This window comes from Dermacentor andersoni, chromosome 1 (assembly GCF_023375885.2).
Source record: "Dermacentor andersoni chromosome 1, qqDerAnde1_hic_scaffold, whole genome shotgun sequence".
NCBI lineage: Eukaryota > Metazoa > Arthropoda > Arachnida > Ixodida > Ixodidae > Dermacentor > Dermacentor andersoni.
This window is the reverse complement of record NC_092814.1, coordinates 23,076,252-23,089,275: the sequence shown is the minus strand read 5'-3', so window position 1 is coordinate 23,089,275 and position 13,024 is coordinate 23,076,252.

Sequence of the window (13,024 nt, the reverse complement as noted above, 5' to 3'; positions counted from 1 at the left end):
GAATTAGTTGTTTGGTAACTGTTTGGATGGGCTGATCCTTAAGCAGGCTGATCCCGCTGTCCGGTTAATGTCATGAGGCTTTGGCCTATAAATTTGTTGATGGTAGATACTGGCAAGTTCCCTGGCCTGGAAAGGGAGTGGTAAGAAGTACATAAAAAAAAGCATGGCATATGGTCATGTTTGTCTTATGAATGAATCTACTGGATTACGAAAAAGAAGCAGCGGGAAATCGCACGCGGAGAAGACCGATAAGCACCGTGACGCAACTTGGCAAATAATATTGAAACGTCCAAGAATTTAGAAGAAAAAGAAAGATTGAATGATCGCGTAGTTATATCACAGTCGCCGTAGCGTCGAAGTCTCTAAAATGAAATTAGTCTTGAAGAGCTATGATAGCGTCCACGAAATAATGATTGCTTGTGTACTGTCAAATGCTCATACTCTGCGGCCCAAAGCTCACGGCACGGTGCGAAAATGCGCACGCAGCGAAAGCGAAACATTGTGCGTGGACATGCCTGCAGACACGCAGTCGGTCGCGGCAAACCGTGCGATCGCAACGTTGAGGCTTCATTCTGTTATGCTCCATTCAGTTATACAGACAGCCCACTATAATAACATATTTTACATACTTTGCTCTCAGCGTTTGCCTAACTTTGACGCAAGAAGCCGGTTCGGAAACTCCATCGCGGCGACCGCGCGCAGTGGCGTTCACTGTACATATTCGGTAAAGAGATAGCGTCTGTAAACGATTCTGTGCTTTCAGTTTGCCCAAGATATTTCGACAGTAAAAAACTTCCCTCCTTTTGAGAGTACCTAAATAAATGTCCAGGAGGGCTGGCGCGTGGTGTCGTTATTGAGCGCCGACAGCCAAACCTATCAGGAGCGCGCCGCTTTATCCCTCATACTACGCAAGATAGGGGCTTCCGAGAGATGGCGACTGCGTAAGTCCTCGCCCCCAATAGCCCCTACAATTGACTGCCAATCACTGGCTGGCTTAACGTTGTCAGTGAAGTGAATTAGCGCTAAGGTAGTGATAAGCTCAAACTTATTCAAGTAGTTCGTGAGGCGATATATATAAGCTTCTTAATTACCTTACTAAAACAGTGGCAAGGCACAAGTTGGATGGTGTTTGCTTTTTAGTGACGCAAGCATCGAGTGACACTCTTTTGTTTCTTGCGCAGCACTTCCGGTTCACCTCCTGAGACGATCGGAGACGAAATTCAAAACAAATCAGAAAAAAATAGAAAAAAAAATAGTTCAGTGCAAATTTCATGGGTTTCATTATAGATGTAATATCAGAGCATAAGTTTAGTTACAAGTCGAGTTTCTGAAGTGTCTGGAATAATTCGACCTAATTAGAAATAACAGATTACCGCACACAAAAGCACAGTATCGACAGACTTTAGACATCTGCCACGTGAGCACGACTCTGTAGAAATTCTCGGAAACCCGGAAGTAGAAAGCGGAAGTAATTAGGTCGCTAAAGACGTCACACACAAGAAGGTGGCATGATATTGAACCGCGCAATTAATGGAAAACTGTTGCCTGGCATAGACTGAACATCTGCCTAGCAGAGCGGATGTGACGTCACTCCCTCCTCTCACGCTTCGCCTCTCCCGGCGCTCAGCTGCTCGCTCGCTCACTCGCAACAGCTGCGCGCACGCGCTCCTTACATGCTCTGACTTGAGCACAGGAGAAAGAGATAAAGGTGTGCTTACTGCTCCGCTCGCTAGGGGGCTACGCCCCGCCATGTGGCGGGTGCTGCGCTTCCACCTCGCCCGCATATCGTGCCAGAGCAAAGACGTTCGCTCGCTTAACCTAACTTATCTGAGCTAAATGACATCGGTTGTGGACAAAGAATCTATGATTACGCCCGCTCTTTCCTGACCTCTCGCATCGCGACAATAGGCATTGGCACTACGCGCTCAGACCCTTTTCCCATGCCCAATAGAGGTACACCGCAAGGGGCGATACTCTCCCCCCTTCTTTTCAATATCGGCATGAGACGCTTAGCCAAAACACTCGACGTCATACCTGGTCTAGGGTACGCGTTATATGCAGACGATATTACCCTATGGGCAACCAGCGGCTCGTTAGGACAAAAAGAAGAAATCCTGCAAGAAGCAGCGACCGTTGTTGAAACCTTCGCTCGCAGCAGCGGAATGAGCTGCGCTCCCGATAAATCAGAATTTATCAGGATACGAGGTCGAGGCCGTCAAACTCGCGAGCCGGTCAACCTCTTTCTAGGAGACAGCCAGATAAGGGAGGTCCAGAAAATGCGAGTCCTCGGACTATGGCTGCAAAGCAACAAACGATTAGACCACACCATTAAAACCCTTAGGACTACGGTGAAACAGATCTCCCGTATGATTCGTAGAGTAACTTATCACCGAAAAGGTTTCAAAAAAACAGAGACGATCCGGCTTGTTCAGGCTTTTGTGCTAAGTCGTCTCACATATAGCCTCCCTTTCCAGGACCCCACGAAAACAGAACTAAAGGCCCTAGATGCGTTGATCAGAACGTCGTACAAAGCGGCTCTCGGCCTACCACAGGGAACCTCTACTGAACGCCTGCTGGCCCTCGGGATTCACAATAACTACGAGGAGCTACGGGCAGCGACGCTCATTTCTCAACGGGAGAGGCTTAGCTTAACCTCCTCTGGCAGAAAATTACTTTGCCGCGTGGGTTACCCTACTCGTCCACAGTATGCGGGAGAAGAACTCGAATCTCTGCCCAAAGTCCTTCGTGAAAGGATCATAGTAGCCCCAATTCCTAAGAACATGAGTCCGAAATACCACCGGGGACGTAGAAGTGCTCGAGCTCGAAAGTTAATGCAGCAATTCGGTGGAAACCCGGATACAGTCTACACAGATGTCGCTCGGTGCGGTGCTTACAAGTACGCCCTCGCAGCGGTAGGAGCGGCCGCAAATCAAGGGGTTGTGACTATCGCCACGGCTAGAGTTGCATCTGCGAATACCGCAGAAGCTTCAGCCATCGCGCTAGCTGTTAAAACTAAGGACGCTGTAGGACAATCATCGATAGCTCTAACAGATTCCCAAGTCGCATGTAGACTCTTCCTCACCGGGAGGCTACCACACAGCACCACTCACCTATTAGGACCCAACCTAACGCAGAAACACAGGATCATCTGGTGCCCGGGTCACGCAGGACTCGAGGGCAATGAGAGAGCGGACGGCGCAGCTCGTGCTTTTATCAACCTAGTGGCTGACGACTCCGACGAAAACACCTTTTTACCACGAGACATCCTTGAGCACCAACGGCGCGAGCGAAGAAAGTACAGTCCACCACACCCTGACCTATCCAGGCAGGACTCTTATGACTGGCGCCGAATACAGACGCACACATTTCCAAACCTTTATTTGAAAAATGCCATTCACCCAACGCTGTACGGCGTTCGCTGTCCTTGGTGCGGAGGCCGGCCAACTCTCGCCCACATTACGTGGGACTGCCAGAACAGGCCACCCAAAATTAATACACCAAAAATAGCCGGCGAACTTTCCGGAAGGGAGCAGTGGGAGACTTGGCTCGCCAGCGAGGATCGGGAGATGCAACTAGCGCTCCTCGACCAAGCACGGCGGACCGCTCAAGCCAGTGGGGTCCTGCACTAGGGGCTCCAACCACTCGCTTTCTGCATTTTTTTTTTAATAAACGTTTTGATATATATAACGAACACCAATGCCGAGGTGTGAGTGCCACTAAGAGACACCAAAGTCAAAGATTAGGGTCGCCTACCACTTTTTTTTTTTTTTTGAAGACGGGAATTATTTTATCAGCTTTAAATCAGTTGAATAATACACCAGTTGGAAAGAGTTTGTCAACAACTGCTACGAACGGGTGGATGTCTGATTCTCCCTTTATTCAATACCAGCAAGGAACGGTGAGACATCAGTGGAAAAATGTTTCATGTGTGGTGACGGAAGAAGTTCACAATGTTATTTCTTCCCTGAAATCGACTTCACCAGTTACGAGATATTAAATGTTAAAGTGTCTGACGAATTGCATTGGCGTTCCAGTTACTTTTGTACTTCAATGCATAAAACAGCGTTTTCTTAGAAAACTAAGTGGAACAACAGTGAATTTTTACAGCAAATTTCACGACGCACCTCTCGAAACCGGTGCCGTCCTCCGAATTCGTTTCAAGTCAATTTGCCTTCAATACTCACTAGCTGCAATTCGTAGATTGAAATAAGGGCCGTAAAATACTTGATTAAAATTTTCATTAGCCTAATTATGTTAATTGTTCAATAAACCATTTTTATTTCTCGTAGAAATGATGATCGCCTCATCGAGTAATCTAGATCAAGGGTTAGAATTGTAATGTCTGCCACCGACAATTTCTAAAATTTGGTGCAGCTAAAAAAACTCCCTTATATATTTACCTATTCGTATTTACTTCGTTTTGCTGCCCCTTTCTAGGTACTCTGCGGCGAGCAAACAAGTTCACATCATCTGGGTCGCGTAGACGCGTAGGGTACAGCTGAAGTAGAACATTCGCAACCCAATTTAAGTGAAGTGTTGCGTTTTAATGGAGCTACAAGCGATTACAAGTTACCCTCCTCCCAAGCCATGCTTTTCCTCCTCAACTCGTTCGCCGAGTGGTCGGGGCTAAGCTCCGCCTTCACCGGTTCTGTGTCACGATGCGACGTCACATCGTCCACTTCCGGTTGTTTTGGAGCCCGCCCCCGCGTGCGTAAAACGTCTCCGCTAGCGGCTTGGCCGTCAACCCCAAGCGAGAGCTATCGAAGCAGCGTGCATTGCGAGCATTCTGTCGTAGCGCCGAACGTGTCTTGTATTCCGGTAATCACACTCTAGCAGAACGTTTCGACGGAACGGTGAAGGCATAAACTCAAGCTGATGAAGGAACTTTAGCGTAGACGTACGCAGTGGCGTAGTTAGGTCGTCTGGCACCCGGGGCCCGTAGGTCTTATGTCAACACCCCTGGGTGTAGCCGGCGGAAAGAGGGATGTCTTCAGACGTATATGACGCCCCCCCCCTCAACTGGCCCCTAGCACCCGGGGCCCTCCCCCCTCCCCCCCCCCCCCGTTGCTATGCCTCTGGACGTACGTGAGCCGCCTAATCGCTCTCCACGGTACAGCCACCCGTTGGCGCAGAGCTTAACCAGCCAAAGAAATAGCTAATATTGCTCTAACCAAGTGTAAAACATTTTGAACATTAACAAAAACAACGTGTTAACGATTACACTCCTGCGAAATATGTCTGTTTTCTTTTTTAAAAAAAGCTGTAAATGTCTGTTTTAGTCAGCAGACACGAAGGCCAAGGAAATCATATGTAGAGCGAGTTACTTGTTTTGATTTGAATTCAGAAATGACAAAGAGAAAAGAAAGTGGGCTTAAAAGACAACTTGCCGCCGGTGAGATCTGAACCCCCATCCTCCGCATTACGTGTGCGATGCTGTTCTCAAGTTCACATTCTTTGGTAACGTACGTGTACACGATCTCACACTAGGAACAGTGTTAGCCAGTGGATGTGGAGGGAAAGTTTCGTAGCTCGGTTGCCAGAGCATCACATGAGAATATTTGGGTTTGTAGTGTTCGTAGTGTCTTTTTAATGGAGCAACAAGTTAAGCAATTATAATTCACCATTGTCATGAGCACGGTGGAAGAACAGATAAGGTGTCTGAACAAGGCTGCCGCGGGGACGATCTTTTCGGTCGTGGTTTACGTCTGTCACGGCAGATGGTGCGGATCATTGCGGTGTCATCTGGTTGCCTAAGGACAAAAACATACTGTAGGAAATATTCTTCATTAGATGAGGCATGTGTATGCTGCAGCAAAAATCCGAAGACCACTCAGCACATCCTAATGGAATGTGAAGGGGTTCACCCAGCGAGACCAGTACGTAACGTACAACTTCCAGAAGCGCTTGGATTTAAAGTGACGGAAGTATCAACTGGTCAGCAGTCGAGATGAGCAAGAAACGTTTGAGGTATTGGTGGAAACAAAGCAGGGGAGAGACTGACACGACGACATCCATTACAGACGTAGGCAACAGTACAAAAAAGAGAAGATTAAAGAGATGCATACAAGTTTGCTAAAGGGGGAAAAGCATTGATAGCATACCTGAGTAACTCAAGCAGGCTAGCTGACGATTTGTCCCCGCCCTGTCTCGAAGGGGATGCTAATAAATCATCATCATCAACAACAACCACAGCAGTTGGCGCGGCGCGCACGGTTCCTCAAACAATGGGCTCCTCCTCAGTATAATCGCTAATAAATTGTCCCATATATGCCTGTGTACCAGTCTAAGCGTCTGGCGACCCTTTGAGAAGCAAGCTTGGGTATATCCTTCTAAATATGTAAGCTTAGTAGCACTATCCAGGCTTTATTGTGCCTCGCAAATCCTGATAGTCCACTGTAGAGACAGCCTGCTTACTAGTGCTCAACTTTGGTACAAATGCAAAACCATCCGGTTATTACGAAGTGCAGTGTTTTTCAATATGTGCATACAAGGCGAGAAACTATGGCTTGCAAATTGCAGCGATGTTCGTGTTAGTATGCATGCCAAGCACGCACATTGCTACTAGCCGCTCAAACAAGGGGAAGGCGGGAGATGGAAATTCAAGACGATGAGCAAAACTAGAACAAGGTGAAAGCCAGAACCAACGTTTCTACAAGTGGACTTGTCTTTTTCAAGGCGACATATGCTTTACTCGGCACAATATATATAGGTACGAGTCATCTAAAGGGGAAACGGGGATAAGATGAATGGGTGAGGCAACTACCGAAGGTGTACGTGTTAGCGGCGAGGGTGCACAGAATTGAAAGGAAAGGTGTCCTATTCAACGTCGGTGGAGGAATGTGAAGTAGCATCGTGTGTCAGCTGGTTGACGCGTCAATATAGGCTCATTTTTTCGCGGAAGGGTTCTGGACGACGAACAGGGGGGAGGGGGGATTATCTGCTCTGTTGGAGGTCACTGAACTATCGTCTCTCTGAAAGAGGGAATAAAATTAGCGGCAGAAAATTGTGCTCGTGGAAAAAAATAAATATATAAATAAAAAACGAAATAAAGGAAGATAAAAAAATTAAGCAGCCCGATTAGATTTATAGATAACTACGTGATGTTGTCTATAGTTTGCAATTTAGCATAACTAATAGATTGTAAGGATCCCGTTGAAATGTTTATGCTTACGGGCTGTAGTGTCTTGAGCTTATGGATGAGGAATGATTCTCTGTATCTTCTATCTCACGCAGAACGGAAATTTGACTGCAGTATGTAGAGTTTAAGTTGATCAAAGTTGTGACCTGGTTGGTTGAAATTCTCGGCGACAGCTTTGGGAAGTTTTTAGCTCTGTTCGAGCGATGTCCGTTTAACCTGGCGTTCATTAATTGTCAGTGAACCGCGCAAGTTACTTTTAAGGTTCGTTATTTTAATCCTGAGTATCTTGCAAGTTACTCTACTCTAAGCTTTTATGCACGCCGATTGAATCCTAACACAGCACGCTGGGGCGAAACGCAAATACATGACTGTACAGATATTTCCCAACGGGATATATACTAATGTCTGAGTTATGCACGCGAAAGTTAGAATAATGCGATAACCATTTTTCGTGACCAAAACAATGTTTAAAAGTATGCAGAAACCTCACTAGAGTTGTCTATGTATGCGTAAGCATACCCCAAATTCAGTTGGCCCACCCACAAACTTAGGTTGGGCCACCCCCAAATTTCAAGTTGGCCCACCCGCAAATCTAAATTGGTCTACGCCTACAATTACTTTCACATGCATTTTCTTTGGAGCCCTATCCCTATGGGTATTATCTCTGATCAATTTTATTTCCTTTTTTCTTAGTTTCGATTGTTCCTTATCGCTATAAAGCTACCAATCATGTACAGTTACACTATTATTACGACGAAATGTCTTAACTTTGCGAATTACGTATTTTTGTACAGATACAAGACATGACATCTTTCGCGTGACAGGCTGGGGTAGCAGACGACAGGAATGGTGAGCCCCCAACACTGCAGCACTCCTGCCGGCAGATGGATGAACCGCGAACCGAGTTGTAGTCGGCTCGCTCTCTTTAGATCGCTCTCTGTTTTTCGACCACGTGATCATGAGCATATTGAAGGAGGCCGGCGAGGAAGATTAGGCATAAATATTCGAGCCTTCTCTTGACATAAAGCACGTCGAGAATGTTCAAACTAGGAATATCACACGCTCTGCGCTACATATCTGCAAGTTAATGCTGGCGCTAAAAACTGCAATAGGCTTGCAACTCGTCAACCTTGTGGCAAGTTCTCACTGCAGTTTTCATAACCGGCGCAATGAAGTGACTTTGCTCTTAACTGCGCCGATAAAAAAATATTTGCCCGCTTGCGGAGCCACGTACTGGCAACAGTTACTCACCTGTGCGAAACGAAGGTCGGTCTGATCTATTACGTCTGTAAACATTGTTTGACTCTTATATTAGGGGATTGGAAGATATACAAAGGGGTCCAGGATATTGCTGCTGGTTAGCGCAATCATTGGCTCTTGGCCGCGGAGTCTGTTACGTTCTGTACTTTATATGACAGGCGACTGAGAAGTGCGCGACGTAATGGGTGTACAAAAACCTACATTTATTAAAAACTGGTAATCTGTTCCATCAAACCGAAGATACAAAGCGTAAACACGTAGCGCTATCGGTGATCTGCGCCAGTGTCTCCTTACTACCTTGCAGCGGCGCTACAGGTGATTTGGCCGTGAGTCACATAGCAATTGTGCAAAAACTCACGAATGTATGGAAAAATATCCCCCACGTGCCATCAGTGAAGAGGATGCGGTGCGAAATTCCCTCAGCCATAGGCTGTGGCATCACTTTCGATGCAGCGGTGGCACTTCCGAGTAGTACCTCGATGTGGCTCCCAGCTCCGAGCGGCCGAGAGAAACGTCCAGGCACCCTTTCCGGCAGGCCTCTTTTTGTGCTAATGGTTCATCAAGATATCGAATTATGAAGTTTAACAGCACAATGAGTTTCAGAGACATCGCGGGGTTTTTTCGCGTACCATTAAATAAATCTAAGTACACCAACTTCCTTTTCTTTTTTTTTTCATTGCACCCCTAACGCAATGCGGCTGCAGCGGCCAGGTTTAGAACCTGCGACCGCTTTTTCAGCAACAGAACCAATCACACAACCACCATGGCGGGTAATTGGTGCATCTGGTGCATTGCACACGTCTTGTGTATGTTCTCGTGTCTAGTAATAATAACATGGGCAGCTAATTAGTTTGTGCATCAGATTTATTTTTTCCATGGCAGAGGGACGGGAAGCAGGCGCAGCCCTACAATTTTGTGGAAAATACCCCTCGAGGATTCGTTATTTGAAAATAGGTTTCAGTTTTCGACTGTGTGCACGAAGGAATCTAATGTGCTTGAATCAAGAAAGAGAATAATGCTCGACCGGTGAATATCTGTTATAGACTGATTGGCATACATTATGCCCTCAACTATTATTGGGAACATGGAATAGTGAATAAACTATAAAATTAAGAGTTCTACGGAAACCCGTCTTGCCAGGGAGAAAGGTGAAATCAAATGAACATTACCTAATATGTAAAACCGAGATAATCTGTGCCGTCGTGCAGGTAATTTGCTTTTTTGGCCCCACGAAGCAGCACGAAGCACGGGCTGCTTGTCAAGAATCGTTGCTCTCCAGCCAATAAAGGCAATGCTACAGCCGCTCTCGACCGTACAGGATACGTCTCGAAAATGCAGGATCAGCTTCAGGACGCGGAAACATACACCATGGTCCCACTGGAATGATCGAAGGTGAGCTATAGGAGCTGCCGGCCTTCAAGTTGGTCGCATCTTAGAGCAAGCAGCTTTATGACCAGCTTCTTTGCTCTGCCCCAGCAATCTTGTACACCATCTTGTACAGATGGTGCATAAGCCGAACTTATCTTTGACACCGATTCAACTAATTAACAATAAATTAACTTATTCGCTTATTAATCCCGTCACGACACATTGCAATTAACGAATTGTAGCCAGTGAGTTTGCAAGACGGATGTACTTTGAATGAATCTTCAGGATGACACCAGTGTCGAGATATTTTCCAAAGTGTGGGACGAAATAAATAGGCGCGCCAGTTACTTTTGTGCTTTACTGCATAAAAGACCCTTTTGTTAAAAAAGTAAGCGGAACAACAGTGCATTTTTGCGGCGAGTTTGATGACTCATATCTACAAACTGGTGTCATTCTGAAAATTCATTCCAAGTGGATACGCATTGCTAACTCCCCGGCTACAATTCGTGAATTGCAATATCTGCTGTAATGTAATGAATTAACAAGCTATTTCTTATTAGATTATTACTTGTTTCTACTTCTCGTGCAAGCAATGTCCACCTGTTTGAATAATTCAGCTCAAGGTCTAGAATTATGTTACCTGAAACAGGCGATTTTTAGAGATTCTGGAAAACTTAACAGTTATCGTATAGTTAACACCGTATAGTTTCGTGACATCAAGCCCCGCGATTATTGCTTTTTCTTTTCTATTGCATTACCATCAGATGACAGTTACAAGCATATTCCAGCGGGGAACAGATCGGTAGTTTTACGCCACCTTTCGAGAATGGGACTGCGCTTGCTCTGCAGCACTTTTCCATGAAAAAAATATCGGAGTGAATTAGCTCTATAAAAGACGTAAGAAGAGAGACGAACGTGAGCACTACAGCTCTTTATTGACAAAGAGTGCCGCGCTGGCCTTTTATCACGCATGCGCACAGAAGGACACCCAATCAGGCGTGTGCACCCCAGCCATGGCGAGCGAAGCGCTCTCGTGTTGGGTTTACTTGTCCTGCGCCAATTCAACTCGTGCAAGACCAACTAGGCAATCCTTCTTTTTCTCGAGAAATGCGCGCTCTTGTGTTCATCGGAACATAGGCTGGGCTGTCTAAAACGTAGCATGTGCTGTGCCGCCAGTTTCAGTGTACTTGAGACGACTCTTCTGACCTCTTACGTACAATGCTCACAGGCTGTGGCCCCATGAATATTTTAGAGGAGAAACCATACTTCCAGACGAGATAGCAGTTGGAAAAAGTTAGTCAGTACAAGTGGCACATTTTGCTTCTGAGGTCAGTTACCCTTGCAAAAGAAGATGCGCGAAAATTCAGGCGCTGTGCCCATACAAAAATGCTTCCTTACTTTCTTTAGAACTTTTATCAACATCCTATCAACTTTAGTAACATCCTATTGACTTTTACTTTTTAGTAACGTTTGTCAAAAGAAAGTTGGTTACTTCTTTTCTAACTTCAGTATGTAAAAAGAAAGTTACTAGAAAGTTAAGACACACTATATTAACTTTTTAGAAACACGATTCAATAGGAAGTCAATAAAAATAATTATGTTCTAAAAGTACATAACCCAAGTTACAAAACATGGATGAATAATATTCAATAAGGTTATAATTATTCAGTGAACATGGCTGGTGCAAGACAGTCTTGTTTCATGGACAGGTGTAAATTTCCACAATTTTCAATCAACTTTCTAGTAACACTGGTTACTAGAAAATTGTTAAAAATGATTTAGTGAAAATGAACATATAACAGCATCTGAACTATAAATGAATATGCAAAGACTGGCTGCTTTTTAAAAAAATGTTTTTTTGCACAGTAACTGTTTTCCTAATTTTTAATCAACTTCCTAGTAACAGATGATAGTAGAATGTTCATAGAAAAAAATTGCTTCTAATACCGGACGCTAAGAGGAAATATGGTCTCACCAATTCAAGATGAGGGCACGTATTCTCGAAAACATGACAGCTAGTGCCATGGGAAGCGTGTATATGAGCGGTGATCATGAATTTGTGCTCAGTAGGTGTCAAAGAAGCCCGTAGGCCATACACCATAGCACTCGACGGAGCTGCACGGACGGCGCGCTGATCGGCTCGTGTTCGCCAACTAAAGCGGGAGACACACGGTCCGATTCGGTGTCCGATCCGGCGTCCGACGCGCCGAAAGTGCAGCCCGAATCGTCGTATTTTGCCGTGCCGAAGCGCCGGATCGGACGTCCGGCGTGCGACAAACCGGGCAGATTTTCAGCGTCCGACGTGTAACTGCACCGTCGTCTGGCCGCAGCCAATGGCAGCGCGGCTGGCATGTGACGTTCTCTGACGTTCCCTCCGCGGAGGCGGTGCTGGCTGGCCGGTTTCTCGCAGTTATTCTTTTTCCTTGCCTGCTGCAGTTTATTTCTGACATTAAATAGTTACCAGTTCAGTAAAATTATCTCGAACGTGTGCCTGTTATACAAACCAGCGCCCTGTACACTAGCACTAAGCTACTGGTGAGATCGGGAGCCGCGACGCGAGGGCATTGCGCGAGGAGACATCACACACCGACCGTCTGAGCGAGGCTGCCCGCTTCGCTTGCACGTTTGCCCTTCGCAACGACTGCGTCGAGTAAACCAATTGTATTTAATTACGGCCGACCTAAGTGTACAGTGTTAATTGTTTTGGCAAAAATAAGCACTCTTCGACGAGCTCGGGCTGGATCGCAAGCGCCGTCGGCTGCAACATCCGCCTAGCTATGCCTACCGGCCCTATCGCTGGCTTTAGCGGAGCCGTCAGTGGACAACGCGCCGTCGTGAAGTGTTCTGTCACTCACAGGAGCATAATTTTATCGACAGCGTTCGCGTAAAGCGAAGCAGTGTTGTGCAGAGTTGTTTATATTGCGTTTCTCGACGTGGATATGAACTCAAGCTGGGGAGCTAGATGTGGGCGGAGCTTACGCGCCGCTCATGCCGTAGCATGCAGCGCCGCACGTCGGATCGGACACCGAATCGTACCGCGTGTGTCTGTATAGCTCGCTCATGGTTCAGCTGAAGTCCCCGTATATTCTTCATAAATAAGGAAGCCTACCTAGGCACTGTAAACCCAACGATTGGCGCCTAAATGCCTCTCCGCCTCCCACTACGGCTTCCTTTGAGTGACAAAGTCTGATCTCGAAGGCCGTGCTTTTGCAACCTGCATGCACCTGAAGCAATTGCGAATCTTGAAGGCAACATCCG